The sequence below is a fragment of the Pantherophis guttatus genome, chromosome 1 (genome assembly GCF_059756535.1).
Source record: "Pantherophis guttatus breed Tessera chromosome 1, ASM5975653v1, whole genome shotgun sequence".
NCBI lineage: Eukaryota > Metazoa > Chordata > Lepidosauria > Squamata > Colubridae > Pantherophis > Pantherophis guttatus.
The window spans coordinates 211,242,362-211,269,657 of record NC_142063.1 but is presented as its reverse complement, the minus strand read 5'-3'; the positions used below and the strand labels follow the sequence as shown (position 1 = coordinate 211,269,657).

Genomic DNA, 27,296 nt, shown 5'->3' with positions numbered 1-27,296 from the left:
TAAAATTTTCCAGTGTTGGAGCATTACAATTCTGCAGGCAAGTTGTTCCACTGATTAATTGTTCTGTCAGGAAATTTCTCCTTAATTCTAAATTGCTTCTCTCCTTGATTAGTTTCCACCCATTTTCTCCAAACAAATTCTCCCTAACTTAGTCTTTCAGGTTTTCCAATGTTGCACTCATTGTCATTGTAACAGAATCTATCCATCTTGCTGCTGGTTGTCCTCTTCTCTTTCCTTCCAACTTTCCCAACATTAAAACTTTTTCCAAGAGCAAAAACTTTTGGATAATATATCCAAAGTAGAATAATTTGAGCTGGTCAATTGTGCCTCAAGTGGAAACTCTGGCTTGATTTGTTTGATGATTCACTGATGTGGGGTTGTTGTTGTTTGTTTGTTTTTTGGTGGGGGGGAGGGGGCTGTCCATGCTATTCTCAGAAGTCATCTTCAGCACCAAACTTCAAAGGTGTCAATATTCTTCCTTTCCTGCTTCTTCAAAGTCCAACTTTCACTTCCTCAGGGGGAAACTAGGTTTGCATTATTCTGAACTTCCCATGACTACAACGTGGAGTTTTAAGTCAATCACTGAAATTACATGCTGGAAAATTCAAGATTAACAACATAACTTTTTTACATACACAGTATCAAAAAAAAAAAAAACACTAAGAAATTTGCTACCATCACACGTGATGAAAGATACCAATTTAGATGGGACTGTACCATCGGTGGTGATGGTGTTCAAAATAAACAAGATGACCTTTGACCTTTTTAACGTCACGATGTAAGCCCTATCATTTTGCACATGCATAGTGTTTGTACAAAAGGGGTGTGGCTTGCATCATGACTCCCTGCCCTTCATCTTCCTGGTTTTGCCCATGGACACCAATGGACTGAGCTGGCAAAATCAGCTAGCCAGAGTCTATTAGCAAAAGCAACTGTAGGGAGCTCAAACAAGTCAACATGGCAGCCATGATCAAAGCCCTACCCCTTATTTATGTATAGCATGTGGCCATGTAACATACATAAGAGGGAGCAGGACTTTTTTTTTTTTTTAATTTGATTTATATGCCGCCCTTCTCCGGAGACTCAGGGCGGCTTACAATGCGCTAAGCAATAGCCTTCATGATTTTGTATATTTATACAAAGTCAGCTTATTGCCCCCACAACTGGGTCCTCAATTTACCTACCCTAGAAAGGATGGAAGGCTGAGTCAACCTTGAGCCCTGGCGAGATTCGAACCTGCAGTAACTGCAGGCAGCTGGTCTTAATAACCAGCTTAATAACAGGGTGCCTTAGACCACTGTACTACCAAGGCTCTTTGATCATGTGGTATGGCTGCCATCTGACTCAATAGGTTTGATCACAGGCAGCATATCATATTATACAGCAATAGAAAAAGTGTCTGTCCTGTCCATGTTTTTAAGCCACTTGAATGCATAAGGTTGGCTGTTATGATCCAGAATGGATTTATTTTATCCTCTTATCGTGTTGTCATGCAACATTTCTATTCATTGATTATATGCCATTGAATCATATAGACTCTTAGATAGATTTGCTCCGTGAGAATTGGTCCCTAACCTGCTTTTTCTATATCGCTTCCCATTAAAGATCTCTTCATCTTCACATGCAGGTAGTCCTTAACTTACGACCACAATTGAGCTCAAAATTTGGGTTGCTAAGCAAAATAATTAAGTGAATTTTGCCCCATTTTATGCCCCTCCTTGTCACAGTTGTTAAGCAAATCACTGCAGCTGTTAAGTTAGTAACCTGGTTGTTAAGTGAATCTGGCTTCCCCGTTGACTTCGCTTGTCAGAAGGTCATGAAAGGGGATCACATGACCCCGGGACACTGCAACTGTCATAAATATGAGTCAGTAGCCAAGTATCTGAATTTTGATCAGGTGACCACAGAGATGCTGCAACGGTCGTTAAGTGTGAAAAATGGTGATAAGTAACTTTTTTCAATGCTGTTGTAACTTCAAACAGTCATTAAATGAACAGTTGTAAGTTGAGGGCTATCTGAGAGGCAGAAAGGATATCTTTGCATCTGTTGGTTGTAAACATAGTAAACGTGATACGGAGATACGGAGCACCAGGAAAGAAATACGATTCAAACACGTACATCATGGCAAGTAATCCATAAAGCAGTCCCTAATCATAATTAAGCCTCATTCCATTGTTCTAGTTGGGGCTTATTGTTACAACTAGCTTTACTTAGGTTGCTCAGAGTTCAGTATAGGTATAGCAATAAATTCTCTGCAAAATCAGACTGCATTCAATGATTTAAGGTTTTTTTTTTTTTAATGACATCTTCAGAGTAGACGGAGTAGGATTTGATGCTGAACAAAAGCAGCACATTGGTAGGCCATGCACAGCACAGTGTATCAGAGAGCAAAAGTTTATAAATGGGGGGAAAAAAGGCCCACATTTTCTCAGCTCTGCCTGGTTGCTAGGCAACAGGGTTGCAGTGCAGCTAATTAGGTTGGTACTCTGGGTGACCCTTAGTTTGCGCTTTCTTGATGGGATTCCCGGGCATCACTAATCCAATGCCGACGAGCTACGTTTTCTCACTTCATGCATTGTTTATGGCAGCTGTTCCTGGGGCATACCTTTCACACAGTATGACAGCCAGACCTGCTTTTCACACTGGGTTGGGGATGCGTATGAATCAAACCTTTGCAACGGTGAAGGTACATTATTCCATATTAGATTCCTTGTTCTGTCTTTTGTACTATGCTCAATCCATTTTGTAATGATGCATCTGTCTAGGCAATTATCTCTTGTTCTTATCCTCATTCTGTTTATTCCCCCCCCACCTTATTGTTATATGCCGCCCCGAGTCTTCAGAGAGGGGTGGCATATAAATTGAATTAATTAAATTAAATTAAATTATGGGTTGCTTATTGCACCCTATGCACCTCCTATTTTCTCTCTCTCTCTCTAACCAGAAGATTAACATTTACCTAAGAAAGCTTTACAAATACAAAAAAACAAAAACATCTTGCTAATAAAATTAACAAACACTTCTGTGTTAATAATGAATGTACTGCGAATACACACATAAATGGGTAAGAAAGGTCAGACAATGGATGGAATTTATTTATTTAAACAAAATAAATGGATGGAGTGATGCTGAGATGTTGGGATGAGGAGGGCTTCCACACAGAAGAGAATTTCCAACATTTGGAAAGCAAAATAGAGATTGTCAGTCTTTCCAAATAGAGTTAATTTTCTTTTTAAGGTACCTGGAAGTCTGCCAAGATTTCAAGTGGATGTCTAGGTTCAGTTGGGATTAAGGAAAATGTTATCAACCAACTGAGGAATAATGGAGACTCTGAAAAGTTGCATTTGCTCATCCAAATATCATGTCATTGGTATGCAATATAGGATCCTTTCAAATAGAGTCCTTGGGCAAAAATCAGAAGATTTCCATATTTATGCAAGTGGCATAGCCACTAGAGGTAAAATATACGCTTCACAATACCTGAGAGGGATTTTTTTTCTGATTTTTTTAAAAAAGCATTGTCTTCCCTTTTGATTAATCTTGTTGCTTAGATCTCTCTCTTCTCCTGCTTGATTAATTTCCTAGTCTCTTCCCTGATATCTTGGATTCCACAATGTCTTGCAATGTCCCATTTTAATGTGGTTTTGCTATTGGGTACCACTTCCTCTTCTTCTGGAGTTGTGCTTCTGCGGAACCCTAATCTTGCCTGGCAAATAAGCAATTCATTGACAGAGAAGATAAGCTCCTTTGTAAAACAGTTGATGTTAGGCTGTAACAAAAATTCATCTGTGCTGCATTTGGGTATTTGCAAGATTCCTGTATGTTTTAGGTAAGAAAAATGTCTCCCTCTATAAGAGAGAGAGAGAGACAGAGAGAATACAATGCATATAATTGGGGGGGGGGGGAAATGCCACACTGTACACATTGGTACACAACTGCGCTCAGACCTTCAGATTATATGAATATAATATGTAATCACAAAAATTCAGCAGCAGCTGGTCAACTCATCCATTTTATATGAGTCCTTGTTCTTGAGCATGCAGACTAATGGAATGATGGATTGTATGGCAAACTTATGCAAGAGTGTATTTCCTTAAATTCATGAGTATGAATTAGATGAGCTTCCTAGGCAAAGCAGGATAAATAAAATGCGACTCAACCATCTGATTATGAATCAGATCAGTAGAATTAATGACCCAGCAACTTGGATGGCCTGCAATTGTTATTCACCATGTACAACATTCAAAAGGTTGACAAAAAGCCATTTGCATTATTTGTATTCTTTGCCAATTGTGCAAGGGGAGAAGGACTAATTCCAAAGCAGGCCATTTGTTTGTGCTCCTGTCGGCATCCTGATGTTCAACTGATAGAAACGATAGATTATCATCAATTGATAGGTTACAAATGCTGAAGAAAGAAGACAAAAGATAATTTCTGAGCTGTTGATGAAGATTAACTTGATGGTGGTTTCCAACTCTTAATTTCACTGTTTTTCAACAGTCGAAACTTGGATCTCTCAATATGTTAGTCTCCAAAACATACACAATAAACACATCATTTGTATGTTGAATTATATAAATAAAGAAATGCCAAGGTAGATTAGGTAGAGATTGATAAATGAATCAGTTATCAAATTTCTTTTGCTGGAAGAGATGCTGATAAATCAATTGGGCGATTAGAATAGAGTTTGTCACATTAAACAGATTTTGTCTATATTCTAAAAGGTCTTGCCTGTTTTGACAGAAAAAAGCAATATTTTTAAAACTTAAGGTGGCATACTTTGCAAAAATATAGAGGATAACTTTTGCCAATTCCCTATATGTAATGAAGATTTCAAAGCAGAATATTAGATCTGGGTTAATAATGTAAGAACCTGCCTATTCCAGATAGGAGGACCCTTGAGTTGGCTAGAATCACATCAGAATATATACTGAAATACTTTTGATTGATAGAGGAATTATAAACTTGAACTTACACTGAACCATCAAGGCAGTTATGTTAATAGATATTCTCCAGAAAGTTAGAAGAGTTTTCTTGGGTTGAGAGGACAGTTCCTTTCCAGATCAATCATAAGCAAAACATAGTGGTCTTGTCTTCACATTTCAAAACCTGTTCAAATCTTGACAGGGAAGACTTGCTTTGAAACCCTCATTCCTTAATAGCCTTAGGAATCCTCTGGCTTCCTAGCTTTAGCATTGCATTGGTTATGTCTTTCTGATACAAATGTAAAATTAGGGATGCAATTGTATTTACTTATTAATTAAAAATGCATTGTCCCCTTACATGCAGTCTGCTTTTTTCTCCTCCTCCTCTCTCTCTCATTGGAGCTCCAGCACCACTCTTTGAATCTGCCTCCTGTCCCTTTTGGGCCTTTCTCAATTCTCATTTTTGAATGAGAATTCATAGTAATAATAATTTTAAAAGCCTGCAGATTGCATTAATGTCCTGCTGAATAAACAGATAATGTCTCCTTTGAGTCATACTCAACTCCTACTGACCCCATGGACACGATCATGACATTTTCCAGACTCACAAGGAAATGTTTGGCCCTTAGTTTCTTCCTGGATTTTTAATTCAACTTCCCAAATCTGGACCACAATCTTCAGATTTCCAGCTGTTATTCCAGGGGTGAAATCCAGCAGGTTTTGACGGGTTCTGGAGAACCGGTAGCGGAAATTTTGAGTAGTTCAGAGAACCGGCAAATACCACCTCTGGCTGGCCCCAGAGTGGGTGGGAATGGAGATTTTGCAACATCCTTCCCCCAGGAGTGGGGAGGGAATGGGTATTTTGCAGTATCCTTCCCCTGCAGTGGGGTGGGAATGGGTATTTTGCAGTATCCTTCCCCTGCCATGCCCACCAAGCTATGCCCATCAAGCCCTGCCCACAAAACTGGTAGTAAAAAAAATTGGATTTCACCACTCTGTTATTCCAACCCTACTTAGAAACCAGCCAAGATCAGCTAGAGATTTTCACAGAGTCCTTGCAGTTTAGCAAAACTCTGCTCAATAAAATTTACACATCAGCACATGTAGAGAATCCTGAAAGATGAATTAAAATTCAGTAGGCAAATTGATACTTTTTTTCTGTTTTGCAGAATTGTGATTATTTGATTTCCACTGCTGGATGAAATTTATTTTTTATTTATGGCTTACTTTTCAAGAGAGCTTATGATGCCTATTGCGTTTCATTTTTTTTTTTGCAAAGCATATAAATAACATGGTAGGCATATTTCAGCACATGGGCTTGTCATAATTATTATTCTGCTCCAGTAATGAGAACCTAAATCAATATTCAAGTGATTTCTCAAATATAGGTATAAGAACATTTGAATTCAAGTTTATAACTGTTCGGCTTTTGACCCATTTATCATGGATAATTCTGTTTTCTCTGGTTGTGTTTCACAAGGTAATGAATTTTTGACAGAGAGGACAACCTGTCATGTCATCTATTAATCATGTGTGTGACTATATTGGTAATGTTTGTCGTAAGATAATTTAAGGGACAAACTTGTTATTTTTCTCAAATGGTAGTCAAAATATGAGAGCCGTTTTGGTGTTGTGATTAAAGCATCAGGCTAGAAACCGGGAGAGTTGTGAGTTCTAGTCCTATCTTGGGCACAAAATCAGCTGGGTGATTTTAAGGCTTTTCTCTCAATCCTAGGAAAGAGGCAATGTTGTGACCCCGGCCCCGGAGGCTGATTTATCTTCGCATGCTGATTCAGAGGATGATATGGAGGAGGAGGAAGCTGTCACGAGCTATGTGCCAGAGGGGCCACCTTCACTGGTGAGTCAGCAAGAACTGACAGTTGCTGACGTGCCTATGGACCCCAGCCAAATTGAGGAGGAAACAGAGGCTGGTAACGATGAGGGGGAGCCCCTATTGTATGCAAGAGAGAGACGTAGGAGACTTTGTAGAGAACAGCTATTGCCACATCCCAAGAGGTGTGGTCAGGAGACGTAGGACCACACTCTACAAAGTATAAAAGGGGTGTGACTGAGCTGGAAAGGTGTGGTGAACAATTTGTTGGCATTTTGGATGCAGTGGAGTTACAACTGTTAGTTTGGAGTTTTTGACAAGAGTCTGCATTCCTGCATTAGCCTGCTGGCCATCTGCCAAGACCTTTGGAACATTGCCCTGTAACTATTGGAGTGATATACATTTTGGAAGAGAATTATTTATTAAAGGGCCAGCTTCAGTCTCTCTAGCCTGCGTTTGTTACTGCTGGGCTATTTGAGCCTCTGCAAGGCCACTCGTGGGAGGGGATCGAACAGGCAATAACAAACAACTTCTGGAAAACCTTGCCCAAAAAACTTCAGGGACTTGTCCAGGCAGTCTCCAAAAATCAGATACAATTGAGCAGAAAGAGAAGAAAAAAAGGTGATAATACATTCTTCTCAATCACAGGAATATTTTTTTTTTAAGCAGCATCATTGATTACCTAAAGCTCAGTGGAATCATCACCCAGTCACTGGCTCATATCTGCCTGTCTCTTTCTCTCAATCTCTGAATTAAGTCTCTTCCAATTAATCTGGGTCTATTTCCCATTCCCTCACATTTTTTTTTTAATGGGGTTGAGAGGCACAAAATTTTATTAAAAATATGAAAAGGTTGTACAGAGCCTCTCTAGGCAGGCAACTGCATTCCCAGGGCAGGATCTTTGTAAAACTTTAATTTTTTAATGTAATTTTTTAATTTTTTTAATCTCAATCTCAATCTCAATCTCAATTTCTCTCCCTCTCCCTCTCCCTCTCCCTCTCCCTCTCTCTCTCTCTCTCTCTCTCTCTCTCTCTCTTATGTACACCTTGTTTCTCCAAAACGAAGGCCGGGTATTATTTTCTTTTGACCTCCGAAAAAATGGCTAGGCCTTCTTTTTGGAGGGTCCTAATTATTGACTCAACTTGCAGCAGTGGCACCAACAGCCCGCCCAACAGGAGCCCGCTGCTGGCCCACTTCTTCTGTGGCCACTTGTCACCAGTTGCTGTGGTGTCACCGGGGTGGGTGGAGTCTTAATTAAGGCTAATTTTGTGGGTGGGGCTTAATTTGATTGCATGCACTCAAAAATGTGATAGGGCTTCTTTTCAAGGTGGGTGGTCTTTTTGGAGAAACATGGTATATTATATATATATATATATCCTCTTCATAAACCTTTTTTTGCATCCAAAAAAAATTATGCATCTCAGTATAAAACTCCAGCAAAGAGATGCCAAAGTAAATGTTGGCCAAATATTTATTTTCGATGCTAGTTGCACTCCAACAGCTTTTAATTCCCTTAGTCTTATTTAGTGTTTCTGGTTTTTTTCCCTTGAATTATAATTCTTTCAGCTTTGTTCCTGTGGTTCTGTGCTTTTAATTTTACATTGATTTCTTTCTTCAGTAATGGTAAATGGTGGGGTTATTTTTTGTGGTTTCAGACCTCAAATTTTTTATTTTCTAAAGCTAGGCAGCTTATCGTCTAATGGATTTTGTACGCTTTTTCCCCCCTGAATAACTTAGCATTCTGCTTATACAAAATACCTTTCTTGTTTCATTAGTTTTGGAAATTACTGGTATGCTTCTCATTTAGTGTAAAAAACCCACCTTGAAATACTTTGTTTGGATTGAATTATTAACTTATTATTACCCCTTCAGCTATTACATTTGATTTTCATTCCCCTTCCATTTCTATGTTGTTTATCTCTGTTGCTTTCCTACAATGTGCCATAAAATTGACACATCAGCAGCAGCATCATTTGCAAAGAACACAATCCAGAATGAAAGGAAAGAATAATTAACCTCCAGTTTCTCACTGCAGGAAGGAGTACTTGACATAAGCAGCTGGCATTTAATTTTGTCCTTGCAGCAATCATTTTAGAGTTTACATTGGGTAAGAATCTGGGCCAGGAATTAGACTTAGAATAACTTTATTGTCACTTTGAATGTACACTAATCGCCATACATTACAATGAAATTTTGTTCCAAACAGCTCTCAAAGGGTCACCACCTCCATTATACACTATATAAACATGACTAAATAAATAAATAAACACAAAAGTATGCATATATCCTCATATATTATATGACACAGAGAAACAATGCAGTCTAATTCAGATGTATACATGTACATGGCGAGTAAAATGAATCTTGCGAGTTTACCAGGGAACAAAGCTGGTAGTCCTACTAGAAATACTTTGAAACCTCCTCCCAGAGAGGAGCAACCAAAACAGACCGTGAAGTGGGTGTGTGGGGTCTCTAACAATGCTTTGAGCTCTAAGCACATAGTGCTTATAAACAGTATTCTGAATAACAGGAAGCGAGCTTCTTATAATCTTCTCGGTTGTCCTTACCACTCTCTGGATGGACTTTCTATCTGAGGCACTGCTACCAAAACAGTGATGCAGTTTGTTAAAATGTGCTCAATTGTGCCTCTGTAAAAAGTGGCCAGGACAGTAGGAGAAAGATGTGCTCCCCTTATCCGATGCAGGAAATGCAGACGCAGGTTTGCACGCTTCACTAAGGATGACGTGTGGAGAGAGCCAATTTATAGCTCCATCAAGCTGGAGTCAACCAGTGTCCTTCCTTCTTTCTTGGAAACTATAATCCAAATTATAATACTTCATTTCTATTTGATAGAAATGAATCAAATCCTACCATGTTAGCGAAGCGTAAAAGTAAAGTAAAATAAAGTAATATTTTATGGTCAAGTTAATTCATTTCTGTAACCAGAAGCAATCAATTTTCCAACCAGAATAAATTAGTGCTTGAGCAAAAATAGCTTCCTCCCCACCTTGTTTTTAATGTGTTCACTCAGTTGAATTGCTTCTATTTGTATTTCTATCTATAGAGTCTCCTCATGAGGAGATGGGCAGCAAATAAAACAAACAAACATTTTTTTTTCTTAAGAAAGAGAAAACTTGAGAGAAATTGTCATGGGCAGGTTACAGGTTTGAGAGCAAACAGTGAATCTCTCGGCTTGATTTGCCGTCTCCCTGGCATCTCAAGAGTTCAGTAAAACATTAAGATTGAGGAAACTATCCCAGTGAGATTTTCAGGTTGAGAAGCAAGAACAGCCAAAGAAGATGGAAAGGATTGGTGTGACATACAGAAGTAAAACAAAGGCAATCAAATTCATACACATCCATCTGTAATAACAGTGAGATTGAAATGACACAATAGGTGCCATGATGTCAACATGAGATTCTTTTGAGCTTCTGTTAGGGTGTATGATTTCCCCCCCACCCCCATATATGTCTATGATTATATTTATACCCTCTGCCATCTTGCACCAATGGATGTTCAACCATGTCACCCAAGAAATTCTCAAGAGAATCTAAAGCGCCCTGCAAATATGCTTAGAAAAATAGTTTCTTTCCCAGAGGAATAGCAAAAATATGGAAGACAGATTTGGGCAGCTATCAGTTTCAATGATGCAATTTTCACCTTACTGAAGTCCCATCCACTGATGATTCCTTGGCCACTCTGCTGCTTCCCAGTATTAGGTTCCCAGGAAACAGAGAACATTGAAACTAGACCTGAGGCAGAAAATCAGAATTGTCTAACTTCCAGAACAAGAGTGAATCAAAATGGACATGTGGATATTTCAGGGGCAAAATATTTCAAACAGTTTCGAAGAATAATATCTATCAGTGGAAAGATAGTACAGGTAGTCCTCGACTTTATGATCATAATTGAGTGCAAAATTTCTGTTGTTAAGCGAGACATTTGTTAAGTGAGTTTTGCCCCATTTTATGGCCTTTCTTGCTACAGCTGTTAAGTGAATCACTGCAGTTGATAAGTTAGTAACACGGCTGTTAAGTGAATCTGGCTTCCCCATTGACTTTGCTTGTCAGAAGGTCACAAAAGGTGATCACGTGAACCTGGGAGACTGCAACAGTCATAAATATGAACCAGTTCCCAAGCATCCAAATTTTGATCACATGATCATGGCGATGCTGCAAACATTGTAACTTTGAAAAACGGTCATAAGTCACATTTTTTCAGGGTCATTGTAACTGTCACTTAATCAACTGTTGTAGGTTGAGAATTACCTGTTTTTCTTTAGCTTCTCTCTCTCTCTCTCCCTCCCTCCCTCCCTCCCTCCCTCCCTCTCTCTCTCTCTCTCTCTCTCTCACACACACACACACACACACACTCACAGGTCATTAAATGGGCTTTAAGTGATCTCTCTCTCTCTCTCTCTCTCTCTCTCTCTCTCTCTCTCTCTCTCTCACACACACACACACACACACACACACACACACACACAGATCATTTAAAGTCCATTTAATGACCACATTGGATTCTCTGGCACGGTGGATGGAGGGATGAAGGAAGAGAGGAAGGAAAGGAAGGATTTTTAAAAAATAATTATAAGCACTATGTGAACTGTTCAGAAATTCTCCTGAAAAATCAAAATTAATCTCCCCTTCATTTTTCCAGCTGCAAGTCAAATGAAGAATTTTGGCAGGGGTATACTATATGTGGGCCTTCTCTACCTTAAACCATAGACTCTACTGCTTCTATAGCTGGGACTGCAAACACGCTATTTCATTAGAAACTAATTACTTTTCTTTCTTTCTTTTTTCCTTTGAGGGACATCGGATGCAAGTACCACCAAAGCTAAATTATAGCCTTGAAATCATGTACACAAAAACAGCATTGCCTATTTTCCTGATTGAATCTTGGGGGAAAAATAATTAAGTACAAGAAAGGATTTGTGTTTCAAAGTTGATAGACGAGAATGTATTTTTAAAAGATGCCCAGAAAAAGAGGAAAAATACTTTAAAAATAAAAATTGGAGTTGGTTTATAAGCTTTCTTTGCCTGAAGGTTGAATTGCAATTATGATAGCTATAAACAAGTATATTTAAAAAGTGAATTTCTCATCAGTTTGTTACATTTTACAACCTGGTCTCAAAAGCATAAAATTGATGAGGTCTTTTACTGGGCCAAGTCTTGTGGTGGTACCTTTTATTGAATAATCAAATTCCAAGTTAATTCCATCTCATAACATAGTAAATGATGGGTCGGAGAACTGAAATCTTCAGTTTAACACAAATATTAATAATATATTATAACTACTGTTTGGTGCAGGAGTGATTCTGGGAGTTGGATTCCATTGTTGAGAGTACACAAAGTTGGGGGGAAATTAAACAGTAGCGGAAGAATCATTGCAACGACAGTATCTTAGCTAATGTCATAGCAGAATTGAGGGCAATATGACAAGCTGCCAATAAACTCATAGCTGATTGTGGAAAATGAGATATGTCATTGTAGATTGCCCTCCCTCTCACTTATAACCTAACCATAGGGGTGAAATCCAGCAGGTTCTGATAGGTTCTGGAGAACTGGTAGCAGAAATTTTTAGTAGTTCAGAGAACTGGCAAATACCACCTCTGGCTGGCCCCAGAGTGGGGTGGGAATGGAGATTTTGCAGTATCCTTCCCCTGCCATGCCCACCAAGCCACACCCACAGAACCGGTAGTAAAAAAAATTGGATATCACCACTGCCTTACCACTTGATAATAGGACCAAGCAAGGCACTGGGATTTATGATTCAATACTGAATTTATTTTTCAGTCCAAAGTCTTTGTAATGTCTTGCTGTACCAGTGGTGAAATTCAATTTTTTTTACTACCGGTTCTGTGGGCGTGGCTTGGTGAGTGTGGGGTGGCTTGGTGGGCATGGCAGGAAAAGGATACTGCAAAATCCCCATTCTCTCCCCACTCCTGGGGGAAGAATATTGCAAAATCTCCATTCCTACCCCACTCTGGGACCAGCCAGAGATGGTATTTGCCGGTTCTCCAAACTACTAAAAATTTCCGCTACTGGTTCTCCAGAACCTGTCAGAACCTGCTGGATTTCACCCCTGTGCTGTACCATGCAAAATATAATGTTGGGACTAAAAGTGTGATTCCACAAATGAAAGTCAATGAATTATTTCCTCTGCCAGAATTCATTCCATGGGGTTTTGTTGATGGAACTCCTTCTTTAAAAAAATTGGAACTGATTTCCCTTTCTGCAATTCACACATGCTATCAAAACTTGCCATAGAACATTGGCATATATATATATTAGAATTTTGGTCCCTCTTTCCTTCCTCAATGTGCATTCATAAAAATCTATTGAGGTTGCATGCATATTATCCTGTCCAGGTACTTTAACCATGTGGTTCCTTGAAACAAGAACCATAATTATATGCTGAATTGCTTTTAATAGCAGAACTGTATGTGAAATGGCAGCTATATAAATTTGCTAAATAAATAAATAGGGCCCATTTTCTGTTAGTACCATGGCAGGAAAAGAGTTGTTGAGGTTTAAGAGTTCCAGGTATAAGAACCCTAAAACAAACATTCAGGTTGAGATTTTAAAGTACATATATTAATCCTTTCAATAAAATAATACTGTTTATGGTCAAATGAACAAGGTTTGGCCACTAATACCAATAATCCATCTTCTAACTAAATGAATTTGCAGATCAGATTTGAATTGAAATGAATTAAGAGATGCAGATCAGCTCTAATTCAATTTGAATTGTTAGATGGGTTTGGAGTCAGTCCATTTTAATCCAATTCAAATCGACTGAAATACAGGTAGTCCTCGACTTACAACACTTCAATTAGTGACCGTTCAAAGTTACAACAGCACTGAAAAAAGTGACTTATGACCATTTTTCACACTTACTGTACAACCATTGCAGCATCTCCATGGCCACGTGATCAAAATTCAGATGCTTTGCAACTAGTTTATATGTATGAGGGTTGCAGGGTCCTAGGGTCATAGGATCAACTTTTAGTGACCTTCTGACAAGCAAAGTCAGTGGGGAAGCCAGGTTCACTCAATGACCGTTTTACTAACTTAATAACTGCAATGATTCACTTAACAACTGTGGCAAGAAAAGTTGCAAAATGGGATAAAACTCACTTAACAAATGTTTCACTTAGCAACATAAATTTTGGGCTCAGTTGTGATCATAACTCGAGGACTATCTGTACTGAAATCAGTTTGATTCAGTCCTTTTATTCAATCTGGTCCTCAGGACTATTCCATTTTTCAAATAACTTTTTTAAAAAATTCAATTCAACAATTTGATCTGAGTTATCAATTCCAAAAAAGGAGAATATGTGTAGCTCAGAGTTGACATGAGGGGTCCTTGATGTTCTCTGAGCTTGCGTGTTTTCTTAGAGATGTTCCATTACCCAAATTAGGTGACATCATCATCATCAATCCCACTTGGAAAGTTCAGACTGTTGACCAGATTGTGGCTTTGAACAGTACTTCCAAACTGAGTCTTTGAACAACATTTTATATAGCCTTTTTTTTTTAAAGGCCAACCATCTAGATCAGGGGTCTCCAACCTTGGCAACTGTAAGCCTGGAGGATTTCAACCCAGCCAACTCAACTCAACTCAACTCAACTCAACCCAACCCAACCCAACCCAACCCAACTCAACTCAACTCAACCCAACTCAACTCAACTCAACCCAACTCAACTCAACTCAACTCAGCCAGCTTTGCTGGCTGGGAAATTCTGGGAGTTGAAGTCCTCCAGACTTAAAGTTGCCAAGGTTGGAGACCCATGATCTAGATCATGTGCCTAAACTTTTATTTCTGAGAAATGCAAATGGCACAGAGCATGATGTCCACCAAAACCTGACATAAAATTTCTGGGGTCCAACTTGAGCACCTCTTCTTTTTTTACTTTGAGATGTACTCAGAGAACAAAGTCAAGAAGTTCAGGATTTCACACAACAGTAGACCATGAGTACAATTCTTAGATAATAAATGAAATTCTTCACTTAATTCTTACTTTCTTAAATTCTTAAATTGCTTAACCAGTTTCAATAACCAATTCCCTTTCATTCTCCCATTCACTCATGGTTATGTATTATTCAATCAGATGACATAGGTACTAGTTAGGTTTTTTGGGCAAGACCCTACATGTAGTAGATGGATGATTCATGTCAGAAGTCTCCTAGCAAATCTCATAGTCTCATCCAGAAGTGCTATTCAGCTGGTTCGGACCGGTTTGCCTGAACTGGTAGTGGAAATCACGGGTGGGCCGTGAGTTTGCTTTCTTGTATACAATTGCTGGAACTCTGGAGACAGCCCAGGTATCTCCAATCTGCTTTCTTGGCAAAGGTCGCCATAGGTTTTTGAAATGCATGTCAGGGGTCAGGCAAGGTCAATTAAATTTATGTTATTTTATTTTCATTTCAAATCCATTTAATGATACTACAGCCATGATGGTGAACCTATGACACAATCTCAGCTCTGGCATGCATGCGCGCACCGGCCAACTGATTTTTGGACCTTCTGGGCCCACCAGAAGTAGGGAAACAGGCTGTTTCCTGCCTCCGGAGGGCTTTGGGGTGGTGGTGGAGAAGGCCTGTTTTTCTCTCTCCCCAGGCTCCAGAGCCTTTCTAGGAAACAGGCTGTTTCCTACCTCCAGAGGGCCTACAGGGGTGTGGGGAAGGCCATTTTTGCCCTCCCCAGGTTCCTAGAAAGGCTCTGGAGCCTGGGAAAAGCAAAAGTAGGCCTTCCGGTCCCACCGGAAGTTGACAAATGGGCTGTTTCTGGCCTCCAGAGGGCCTCAGGGGTGGGTTGGGGAAGGCTGTTTTTGCCCTCCCCAGACTCCTAGAAAGGCTCTGGAGCCTGGGGAGAGAGAAAAACGGGCCCACCGGGCCATCATGTGCCAGGAGCGGTGGGGGGGGGTGTCACAGACACAGGCATGGGGGCAGGGCACACCCCCGCGCTCCTGGCACACAATGGCAAAAAGGTTAGCCATCACTATACTACACCAAATATATATAATGTTTCCCGAATATAAGACCCTGTCTTATATTTTTTTGAACCCTGAAATAAGTGCTTAGCCTTATTGCCATGCACTCAAAAGCCCAATTGGGCTTATTATCAGGGGATGTCTTATTTGGGGGGAAACAGGGTATATATCAACATGTATTCATTCTTTTCCTTTTCTGTCAGACAGGGGAAAAATGATTTAGTGGAAAACTTTCAAGAGGCTTTGGAGACTATTCTGTGAGAAACATGCTGCTCCCAGGTAAAGGCCATGAACATTGGAGAATACCTAAGGGAGCAGACTGTCTGTGCCAGACAAGGCATAAACTCTGTTGCTCCCTGCTCTTCTTGCAGCAAATTGTCATATGTTATTAATGTACTTATATTCTTTCTCCCTGGCTGCCTAATGACTCATGGCTGAAGCTATTAGGGAAAAGACTTTTGAGAAATAATGAGGATCACGAGTAGGAAACGCTCCCTGAGTTTCTGCTTGGTTTCCCCCCCCCCCTTTCTTTCTTTTCTTTTTGGCAGAGTTGCTTTGCATAGGGACTCTTGGTTGGGCTTTCTACAAAGCTTCAGTGGCATACTTCAATTCAAGGAAACTTTACTCAGATAACCTCAGACCGATGAATTAAAACAGGAACTCACCCTGAAACATCAAACTGCTTTTACTGCTGCTTGTGGGATTCTTGTAGATTATCTACAGTGTTAGAACATCACTTCCTTAAACAAAAAATGTCAAGGGAAGTTGGGTGTTTAGTTGGGATTTCAAATCAGTCACTCACCGACTTTGATCACCTTATTAAACTCTACTCCTCATGATATTTTGGGAGTTGCAAGGCTAATCCTGCTTTGGGCTTCATTTAGTGTTTCAGCTTAGTTTCTTGAATGTGTCCAGTCCAAACCTTAACTCTGCCCTCTCCTGTCTTTTGGGAATGGTACATTTCAGTGAGGGTCCCACCGATACAATTGGGAGCTCAGTTTAGTTCTAACAATCTGAATATGGGCTCAAGGCTGCCCTTTTCTTTTAACATCTGCATAGTATATGCAAGTTTAAACTTGACAATGAATGAATAGTGGACAAAGTAATGTTTAGAAGTGCTGGCTCAAATTTCTACTAGTTCAAAAATAGGTCACAAATATCCACCTCGTCCACAAATTTGCAGTATTTTGAAAGGCTATGAAGTCTCTCAAGTTCACTTAACTTGGTTTCCTGCTTTGGAACAATTCCCTGCTTCAATTCATCATGGAGCGATTCAATCGAAACTTGGTTGATCTGAAGGGCTCCATTGCAACTTCAGAATGCCATTTTCTTTCTGTCTCAGTCTATAGCTGTCATTCCTCTTTTGCTAAAAAATAAACCATTTGGGAAGATATTGATCCCCATCCTGGTAGGGGATGGGAATAATAATAATAATAATAATAATAATAATAATAATAATAATAATAATAATAATAATAATAATAATAATAATAATAATAAGCTCCTCCCTCCGAGGAGCTCTACCTTGTCGTGGTGGAGGGGCTTGCGTGCTCTAGTGATCCTAAGGGCTATGCTGAACAGGTGCAACCATATCAGACAGACCTTAGGAGAAGGGCCAGACAAAATCTGCTCCACAACCCATTCAAATATGGTGAATACAGAAAAAATGAAATTTATGCCGGCTGAACCGTCGCCCGGATTAACAAGGGTTCCGTTGGATGCTATGGCTCCTGGGCATTCTACGCAAAATGAGTTACAGGGCTCAACTCCCTCTGCTAGGCAACCAGGGCATGGAGCTGACAAGCTACTGGAAGAAAAACCCAAAAAGCGAAAAATCTGGACCAAGGAAGAAAACACCTCTATTATGAAAGCTTACTATCAGTCTGAACCAGCAAAACATGGATTTCAAAAAAGAATGTATCAGATTTGGAAGATGAACCATACGAACTGTGACACCAGTGAACAAAGGTTAATGGACCAACGACGTGTAATCCTAAACCACAAATTTTTCACTACAGAAGAATTAATAGCAATAGAAGAGAAAGCAATTAATGGTCTGAGTACAACAACAAAGAGGAGTAACATCAAGAATGATTTCCAGACTCAAAAGCAAATTGAGGAAGAAAGGGAAGAAGAGGATACTGAAATGGATGAAGATAAAGAACAAGGAAGCACTAAAGAACAAACACCAACAGATAGTGCTCAATTAGCTGGAAAAAGAAAGCACCAAATGGAAGATGATGAAAGAACACGTTTGCCAAAGCTGAACCAAGTGAACCGGAAAGAATTGAGAAATGTACTAAAAAAGGTCAATGAGGCTGTGCAAACTATTCGAACCACTACATTAGCCGAAACTAACCAACTAATGTATGCAGCAGCTGTCATAACCACCAAAACACTGGGGTTGAAAATACAAAAGAACCAAAGAGGCAAGAAGGGGAAGCCTAAGTGGAAAATTTGGTTAGAATTGAAGATCAAAAAAGTACGTGGAGATTTAAGCAACTTGAAGAACCTAAGGCAAGTTCAGCTAAAGAACAAGCAGGTCAAAAGCAGCCTGGAAGCAAGATACGATCTAAGGAATAAGGAGATTGCAATAGTAATTGAAGAGCTGAAGCAGAGGGTTGTTGCCATCGCTGAAAAGATTAAAAGGTATGAAAACCGAATAACTCAGTTCAAGGAAAACTCACAGTTCAGAGCAAATCAGCACCAGTTTTATAAGAATTTAGAAAATGGAAATGGAGTAACAACAAATGAAAAGCCTGATAAAGAGAAAGCTCTGAAATTCTGGAAGAATTTGTGGGACAACAACAAGAAGCACAACAGAAATGCAAAATGGATCAAACAGGTTGAGGACTCTATTAAAATGCATAAAATGGAAGACGTGAAAATAACAAAAGCAATGGTGCAAAGACAGTCAAGAAAAGTGAAGAACTGGAGTGCACCTGGACCGGATGAGCTGCATGGCTTCTGGTTAAAGGCACTTACAAGTCTGCACAAAAGATTGGCAACCCAGATGAACCAGATCCTAAAAACACCTGAAAATGATGGATGGATGACAACTGGAAGGACATTTTTGATCCAAAAAGATAAAGAAAAAGGAAAGGACCCTGGAAACTATAGGCCAATCACCTGCTTGCCAACAACATACAAGCTTCTTACTCGTATCATTGCAAACCAAATCTATGGATACCTGGAAAGAAATAACTTGCTTCCTGTAGAACAGAAAGGATGCTGCAAAAACTCAAGAGGAACAAAAGATCAATTGCTGATCGACAAGATAATCCTAAAGAACTCAAAGAAAAGACGAACCAACCTGTTCATGGCTTGGATAGACTATAAGAAAGCATTTGATTCAGTTCCCCATAGCTGGATCAAGAAATGCCTGGAAATATTAGGCATCAGCAGCAACATACAAAAATTCATGGAATCTTCAATGAACCTCTGGAAACAAAACTTATGGCTAATGAAGAAGAACTGGGTGAAGTTGAAATTAAACGAGGCATTTTCCAGGGCGATTCCTTTTCACCCCTACTTTTTATACTCTCAATGCTACCACTGACAATCATTTTGAAGAAGATGAACTGTGGATACGAACTTGCAAAGAAAGGACTGAAAATCTCGCACTTGATGTACATGGATGATTTGAAGCTGTTTGGTAAAACAAAAGCTGAACTGAATTTATTAATTGAAAACACAAAAGAATTCAGCCAAGACATTGGTATGCAATTTGGAATTGACAAATGTGCAACAATAGCAACCAAAGCAGGCAAGATCATAGAAGAGGATGGAATAGAACTAGAGAATGAAGAAATGATAAAGGCAGTAAAATCAGAAGAAGGCTACAAGTACTTGGGAATTTTAGAAGCCTCTGACTTAATGCATAATAAAGTCAAGGAATTAACTTCAGCCAAGTACATTCGATGAATTCGTAAGATATTAATGTCCAAATTGAGTGGAGGAAACATCATAAAAGCCATAAATACCTGGGCTATACCTGTGATTAGATACTCTGTAGGAATAATTGACTGGACCCAGATGGAGTTAGACAATTTGGACAGAAAAACAAGGAAGCTTATGACAATGAATCATGCCTTGCAACCTAAAAGTGATGTTGACCGATTATATTTACCAAGAGCAGAGGGTGGTCGAGGACTCCTACAAGTAAAGCAGACTGTGGAAGAAGAAAAATGCAGCTTGAATGATTACATCCAGAAAAGTGAAGAACCAATGATTAAGGAAGTAAATAAAGGAGGCCTTTTAAAGACAACTAAAACAAAAGCAGAATATAAGAAAGAAGTAACTGAGCAGCGAGCTGAAAATTGGAAACACAAAGCTCTGCATGGCCAATACTTGAAAAGTATTGAAGGCAAAGCTGACCAGAAACTAACTTGGAACTGGTTAAGATCAGGAGTACTGAAAAAAGAAACAGAAAGCTTTATTTTGGCAGCTCAAGAACAAGCCCTAGCCACAAACTGTATGAAGGCAAAAATTCAACATGTTACCACCAACAGCAAATGCCGCCTCTGCAATGAAAAAGAAGAGACAGTTGACCACCTAATCAGTGGGTGCAGCAAAATTTCACAAACTGACTACCTACAACGCCATGACCGTGTTGCTAAAATCATTCACTGGAAATTGTGCCAGAAGTTTGGATTTGAGTACAGCAAAAACCACTGGGAACATCAGGTTGAGAAAGTTTTAGAGAATGAGAAACTCAAGATCTTGTGGGACTTTAGGATTCAGACTGACAGGCACTTGGTCCACAACACACCTGACATAACAATAGTTGAAAAGAAAAAAGTATGGTTCATTGACATTGCAATACCTGGTGATGCACGAATTGAAGATAAGCAGCAAGAAAAAATCACAAAGTACCGGGACTTACAAATTGAAGTTGAGCGACTGTGGAAAAAGAAATCGTGTGTTGTCCCGATTGTAATTGGAGCCCTCGGAGCAATACCCAAAGGGCTACCCCGCTATTTAGAAATTCTAAATTTGCTGGAAATTGAACATTTTGACTCTACAAAAAACCACCTTACTCGGAACAGCTTACATCCTCCGACGATACCTTAACAGTTCCTAGGTCCTTGGTTAGGACTCGAGCTGCTGAGCCTAACAGAGTCTAACCAGCCTCAAAGGCTGTGAATCTCACTAAAGATTAACCAATAAATAATAATAATAATAATAATAATAATAATAATAATAATAATAATAATTTATTTTTATACCGCCCTTCTCCTGAAGGACTCGGGGCAGTGTACAGCCAAGATTAAAAACATAAATATGATGGGAACAGCAACAACAAAGAGAAAAGAGGAACTTTGGAACAGTTTTTGGAAAGCATTTTTCAAAAGGAAGATGGAGCATTGCTTTTGATGCTATCAATTTAGAGGACTATCTTGGGTGCCTGCAGACTTCTTGCCTGCTCAGACAAAACCCCTTGCAAATAAGTAGATAGCACAAAAGTGCACAGTTTTCTAGGATTCCTTTTGCCCTGTTACCTTGTGGGCAAACACCTGCATCCTTTGAAATGCCAAATAAACCATTAAACATCAAAAACCTCATCCCTATGAAATTAGGTTGCTCTACTCAGCCAGCTGACAATCCCGGCCAGAACTCGAAATGGAATCCACAGCTTTCTTTTCAGAGCTTGCACTGTTGGACACCAGATCAATTACAGCTCAAGATCAAAATATTTATCCAGCTCAAAGAGAATAAGAAAGAATTCAAATTGCATGTATACATTATTAAAGCCAACTAATTTGATCAAGGAAAGAAGGGATGAAATCAGCAAAGATTTCCTTCCCATTGGGAGAGGTGGGATGCTGAATGCCAGTTTGAACATCACAGGTTACCTATTCTGTTCTAGACAGAGGCATTGGGGCTCAAAGAAAGATCCACAAAGAGACAAGATGCCTTAGGCCGGCTTGAAGCAAAAGCTATAGGAATGCTTAGTTACTTCAACAAAACAGAAGTTCTGAGGAATGCATGTGCTTCAGAACCTAGATCTATCGTGGGGGAAAAAAGGGATTTAAGACTAACTAGGGTTTCCAGGCAAAAGGTCAGAAGGCTCAGGCTATGCATGGTCGCATTAAGCTTCGGTGCGTACCCCTTGAAATGACTCTAAAATGATATAATCCCTTGAAGTGTTTTAGTAGTTTACAGTCAACTTCTGCATGAGTGAAATCCATTCCAGCATTGGAATAATTGCATATTTAAATAGTCAAGAATTTCCACTGCAACCCTTCCTCTAGCCATATTCTCCCATGGGTTGTTGGAGGTAGTTTTTGGGTAGAAAGTGTTAAACTATAAAACAAAGAGCCACGAACACTGTGGCATCATGTAAATTAACACATACTCTATATTGCTACAAAAATTTTTTTAGACAGGTAAGTTCATCAGATAAAGTACAGCTGAACTCTTCATTTTTATTGTTTTCTGTTTATGATGGGTAGACAGCCTAGAGTGATTTCCATTAATGACCACCTATTGACAGCTAACAATACAATACATGAGTTAAAGTCCCTTTGAGAGAAACATGTTAAGCAATCATTATACTAATGACTATAAAGAGAAGGTACGGGTTAGTCTTAGGGTTACCCTAGCATTGGGTGCTTTTATTATTGTTTATATTTTTTTGAATAATACCTTCATTTTGATCTTTAGAAATTTTAATTTCCTAATGCTAACATCAAGCAGCAGAGTTGGATGAAGCTTCAAAGCCATGCTTTGAACAGTCAAAACTTCATCTGAATCGCTCCCTCAAAGCAAGTAAATTCAATACAGCAACCTGAATTGCTAGCGCTCTGAACCCTTGCCATGTGATAGCTTTCTTGCTTAAATATATACGGTTGCATCTTGAATTCCATAAATAAAGAATACCCAGAAGGAAGGCAAGTAATATTTAGGGATGACAGGGCTAACTGTGTCTTTCAATGCTCAAATTATTGAATATGGCTAGTCACAAGCCTCAGTCTCTCTCTCTCCCCCCCTCTCTCTCTCTCCCCTCCCTCCCTCCCTCTCTCTCTCTCCCTCCTCCCTCTCTCTCTCTCTCTCCCTCCCTCCCTCTTGGGTTTCCATGCTGTCTTGTCAACGCACCTAAGTATTCCAAGGCTGCTTATTCCTGTATATATCTTTGCCTCAAATCTTACTTTCTTGAGTAGGGCATCTTTGGGACAATCATGACCTGGATGATTGAGAATCTCCACAGACTCTTATTTTATAGGTGCTTTTCTATGGCATTGAAACACACTGTACCAGCCTGTTCCTCTTGCCTCAGCTAACTAACATAGAGTACTGTCAGCAAGCCAGTTGTGAGTCAATTCTGTCCTGCCTAAAAGAGACCACGGTTTGTTAATATTTTCTGCCTTGCCTTGCACCCCAAAATGGCTAGTTATGAAGGTGCATCATTTATACAACTTTCCAATCAGTTTTGCCAACACTCGTGGTGTACCACAAAATCCAGGGATCAGAGACAATGCGTAACACGATCCCACAAGGCCACATCAGTAAGCATGCTGAAAGTACCATTCAAAAAGCAAGTGAAAGCATGAAAAACTAGTTTGTTTATTCTTTATTCCTTGGTCGGAATAGGACACTTTCTACACTGGTTCAATCAACACAAACTCTTTGCTGGCTAATGTGAAGACTCTGCTGCCTTCCCTCATGCCTGTTATCACTATAGGAGGTATATTTCAAAAATATGTAGTGATGAAATTCTCAGAAGGTATCTGTCTGAAAGCAGAATTATTGTCTATCAAAAGAGTTGTCTGTTCCCAGTATATTTTTATCCCATTCTTCCAAAAGATAAATCAGTGAAAAGTTTTGACACTGCCACTTTATAGCAAGAAATCTTTTTCTTTCTTTGTTTTTTTTTAAATCTTAATCCAATTGGCTTCCTTTTAAATAAGAAAAGAATGACCTCAAACTGGAATTGTGGTTTCTTTGAATCTCATATGTCCAATTTGAATTGAATCAGGGCTGATTAATGAGAAGTCTGCTGTATTTATTAAGCAATGATCAGTAAGAAGTAAGATTTTCCCCCCTACTCAAACTGTAAATTATACTAGACATATAACAAGAGGACCAATCATCAATAGAAAAGTTTCCCCTAAATAATAAACTGTTAGAATTTTTGGAGCAAATGATGTCCTATGGAACCCAAGTGGGATATTCAGTACTATAAAAAGATGATGATAGATAGATAGATAGATAGATAGATAGATAGATAGATAGATAGATAGATAGATAGATAGATAGAGATAGAGATAGAGATAGAGAAAACAGATAAAATATGTTAATTAATATAACCTTTTAAAAAGATAATTGTTATTTGAATTATGAGATATTTGTGTACTATACTTTGCATAGAATTGAACATAAAAAGAGATTGTGTATACAATGTAAATCAGCTGCTCTACCATTACTTCATCCATGGTATCCTGAAATAACCAATGTCAGTCAATAACATGATGAGAAGACAATCAATCCAACCAGCACTAAAGATTCATTGCAAATTGTGTTCTGCTCATCTCATTGCAAATTAACCAACATTGTTAGTGTTTTGAAGTTTTAACTGTGATTATACAGTAACAATGAAACTGCAATTGACATGAATTTGCAAAAGACAATAATCTAAATTGAAGACAATTAAGCAAGCCATCTGGATCAAGTTCTTGATAATAAGAACATGCCGTATTATTTAGATGAGAAGAAAACACTTTTCTTAATCCAATCACGTAAAATCCTGAATGCCGTATGTTAAACTCATCCCCCTTCAATCCACGCATCGGTGTCACTTCCACGAATGATCTTTTCAGTCAAACCTAGATAAGAAGAGGAATAGATATTTTTGTCCTTCCCGTAATAATCCAGTAAGTAGAGATATGATAATGAACAAAGCTCAGGTGCAAAATGTGTATAGTAACATTTATTTGTACATCTTTTTTTGAATCAGTATCCAAACACGTACGCTGTGAAACTGTCCTGGAGAGTAAAATGCCAATTGCAAAGATGTTTAAAACCCTTTTTGGAAAAAAAAATTGCTTTACAACATGTTAATAAATCCTCATAAAGTTCCTTAATATACATCAATGCCTTCTAATCTACTAATCAGTTATACAGCCTATTTAGTTGGCATCATTTTAATGGGTCAAAGACTTCAAGGAGAAAAAAAACCCTAGAACATCTTAATAGCTTTTCTATGCAATTTTTGGCATTTTCCTATGAAGGATAAACACTATCCAGATGTATTATGTCTCCATCAAGCTGACTACTCTCAACATGCACCAGTGTTCCCCCAAATAATCTAGCTGCAAACACTTTGCGATTTGATTAAAAGCCAAACATTAAAAGTGCATTCATTAAGCAGACGTCCTATTCACCGTCTGCAGTGTATGGTAAGAATGTCCCCCAAGTATCCAATAACTTTGCTTGTTGCCAAAATTGATTATTCTGATGTGCCAATCTCTATCTAGAAAACTTGAGAACAATTTGCATTTTGATGTTTTCATCTGCTATAGACTTGAACTGGTTGTTCTGATTATGCAATGTTTTCTGCCAATAAATATTTGTACATTGAACGTAGGAATCTGATCCAGTTAGGTTCAAAAATCCTTCTGTGCTATTGCTGTATAGTCACAAGCAGACCATTCTCAGATTTCATTTTTTTTGGGGTGGGGTGGGGAGTCTGTCTGCCAAATGGGGATATCAGATATTTAAGAAAGTAATTGTGAAATTAGAATCAATGTGATTATTTTCTTGAGAGCTCATATCAGGAGAGCTTTAACTTTATCATTCCATGAAACACAATCGCCAATATATTGTCCTCTGATCTTGTTCAATTTACTCTGGGCAAGATAAAATGCTTCAAGAGATGTCAGGCTGTGTTTCTGAAACAGCATGGATAATTAAACTTCTCCAAAAAACATCATTTAAAACTTGTAATGTGATTTGGTGTTACAGGCTTTTTAGCTTTTTGTGGTAGTATTTTAGAAATTGGATTGTTTTTATTTTGCTTAAAAGAGTGTTGTAGTTGCAAATAATTACTTAAGTGAAAAGTACCTAGACAACAGACATATTTCACTGACACAAAGTCACTGATTTGCATTCAGCAGCATTCACTGTTTCTTTAAATGTGTGTGTGTCTGTGTGTTTGTGTGTCTGTGTGTGTGTGTGTGTGTATGCAAGTTTTGGTGTATTCGGGTCTTTTCCCGTGTAAGATTGAGAATATCTTGGCGACGTTTCGACAAGGTCCCACTCGTCATCTTCAGGCTGGTGTCTTTGGCTTCGTGCTTGTGCGAGGAAAGCGTGATCGGAGCTGCCGTCTCTCTATAAATACTGGTGGGGAGGTATGGGGTGCTGGCTTTGTTGCTGTGAGCGGGTTGGTTGCCTGTGTTGTAACATCTTGATTGGTTGATGGAGTTGATGTTTGCAGATTAGTCAGCTGTTTTGCAACATCCTGTGTGAGTGAGGTCCTTGATGTGTGCCCATTAGTCTTTTGTGTTTTAACGACCTGGATAATGGGCTGTGTGTTAATATCCTGAGTTCTAGTGTTGTGATATCCTGAGTTTTTTGATGTAATGTCCTGAGCAGATGCCTGTGAGGCCACATCCCAGGCCTTGGTCTGGCTCTGAGTCTGAGGTCTTGTCATGTGTTCATGGCGTGTGTCAGTTTGCTTTGTGTGGGGATTGGAGGGGGGTGCAGCAGCTGGTGATGCCACCGTGGTCTGGCTTCTGGATGGCGGTTGTATTTCGTCTATGGGATGGGTTTGGGTCTGAATCTGGTGAGGATGAAGCTTTTTTCCTTGGTGTTTGTTTTGCATTCAGAAAGACTGTGTTCTGAAGTAGGAGATAAAATACCATGCAGTTTTACACCAGGCATTGCTGATGTCTTTTCACTTATTGGTGTCAAAAGAAAATGTGTTTATCAAAAAGTGTTTCACCATTACCGTTTAAAAGAAATTGAAATCCTGCCAGGCCCATAGTCACTCAGAAATTGGGGATAGCCTTGGTGATGCGCAGACTAAGTGCTGTTAAGTGCTAGCACTTAGCTGCCAGCTGCCTGCAATTAGTGCGAGTTCAAATCTCACCAGGCTCAAGGTTGAGTCAGCCTTCCATCCTTTCGAGGTAGGTAAATTGAGGACCCAGATTGTGGGGGCAATAAGCCAGCTTTGTATAGAACAACACCACTTAGGGGGCCCCCGAAAGCCCTAATAAGCAGGTATATACATAAAAGTATGCAGGCTATTGCTATAATGCATTGTAAGCCTCTCTGCGTCTACGGAGAAGGGCGGCATATAAATTGGACTAATAAATAAATAAATAAATAGCTACTGTAGAAGATGGATGAATAGGATAGCACTGGGGATAGTATTCTCTTTAGCCATGTTAACTCCATTTTCTCTTTAAATGAGGATACTTATCCTGGCAGAAGGGAATGATATCAGGGGTGAGTTCTACTTACCTTTACTACTGGTTCGCAACGGGATCACGCATGCGCAGATCACCTATGATGACATCCAGGGCGGTGGGTGGAGCCTCC

General features: G+C 39.2%; 1 long non-coding RNA gene across 1 annotated transcript in view; it reads left to right on the top strand.

The window, feature by feature from the left end:
* The first annotated feature begins 2,562 nt into the window (after window positions 1–2,562).
* The window catches only part of LOC148116761 (uncharacterized), a 64,598-nt gene continuing 39,864 nt past the window's right edge, over window positions 2,563–27,296 (top strand). The window contains exons 1-2 of the long non-coding RNA XR_015731308.1: window positions 2,563–2,686; window positions 6,661–6,783. This is a non-coding gene — a long non-coding RNA (uncharacterized LOC148116761). The remainder of the gene's footprint in view (window positions 2,687–6,660; window positions 6,784–27,296) is intronic.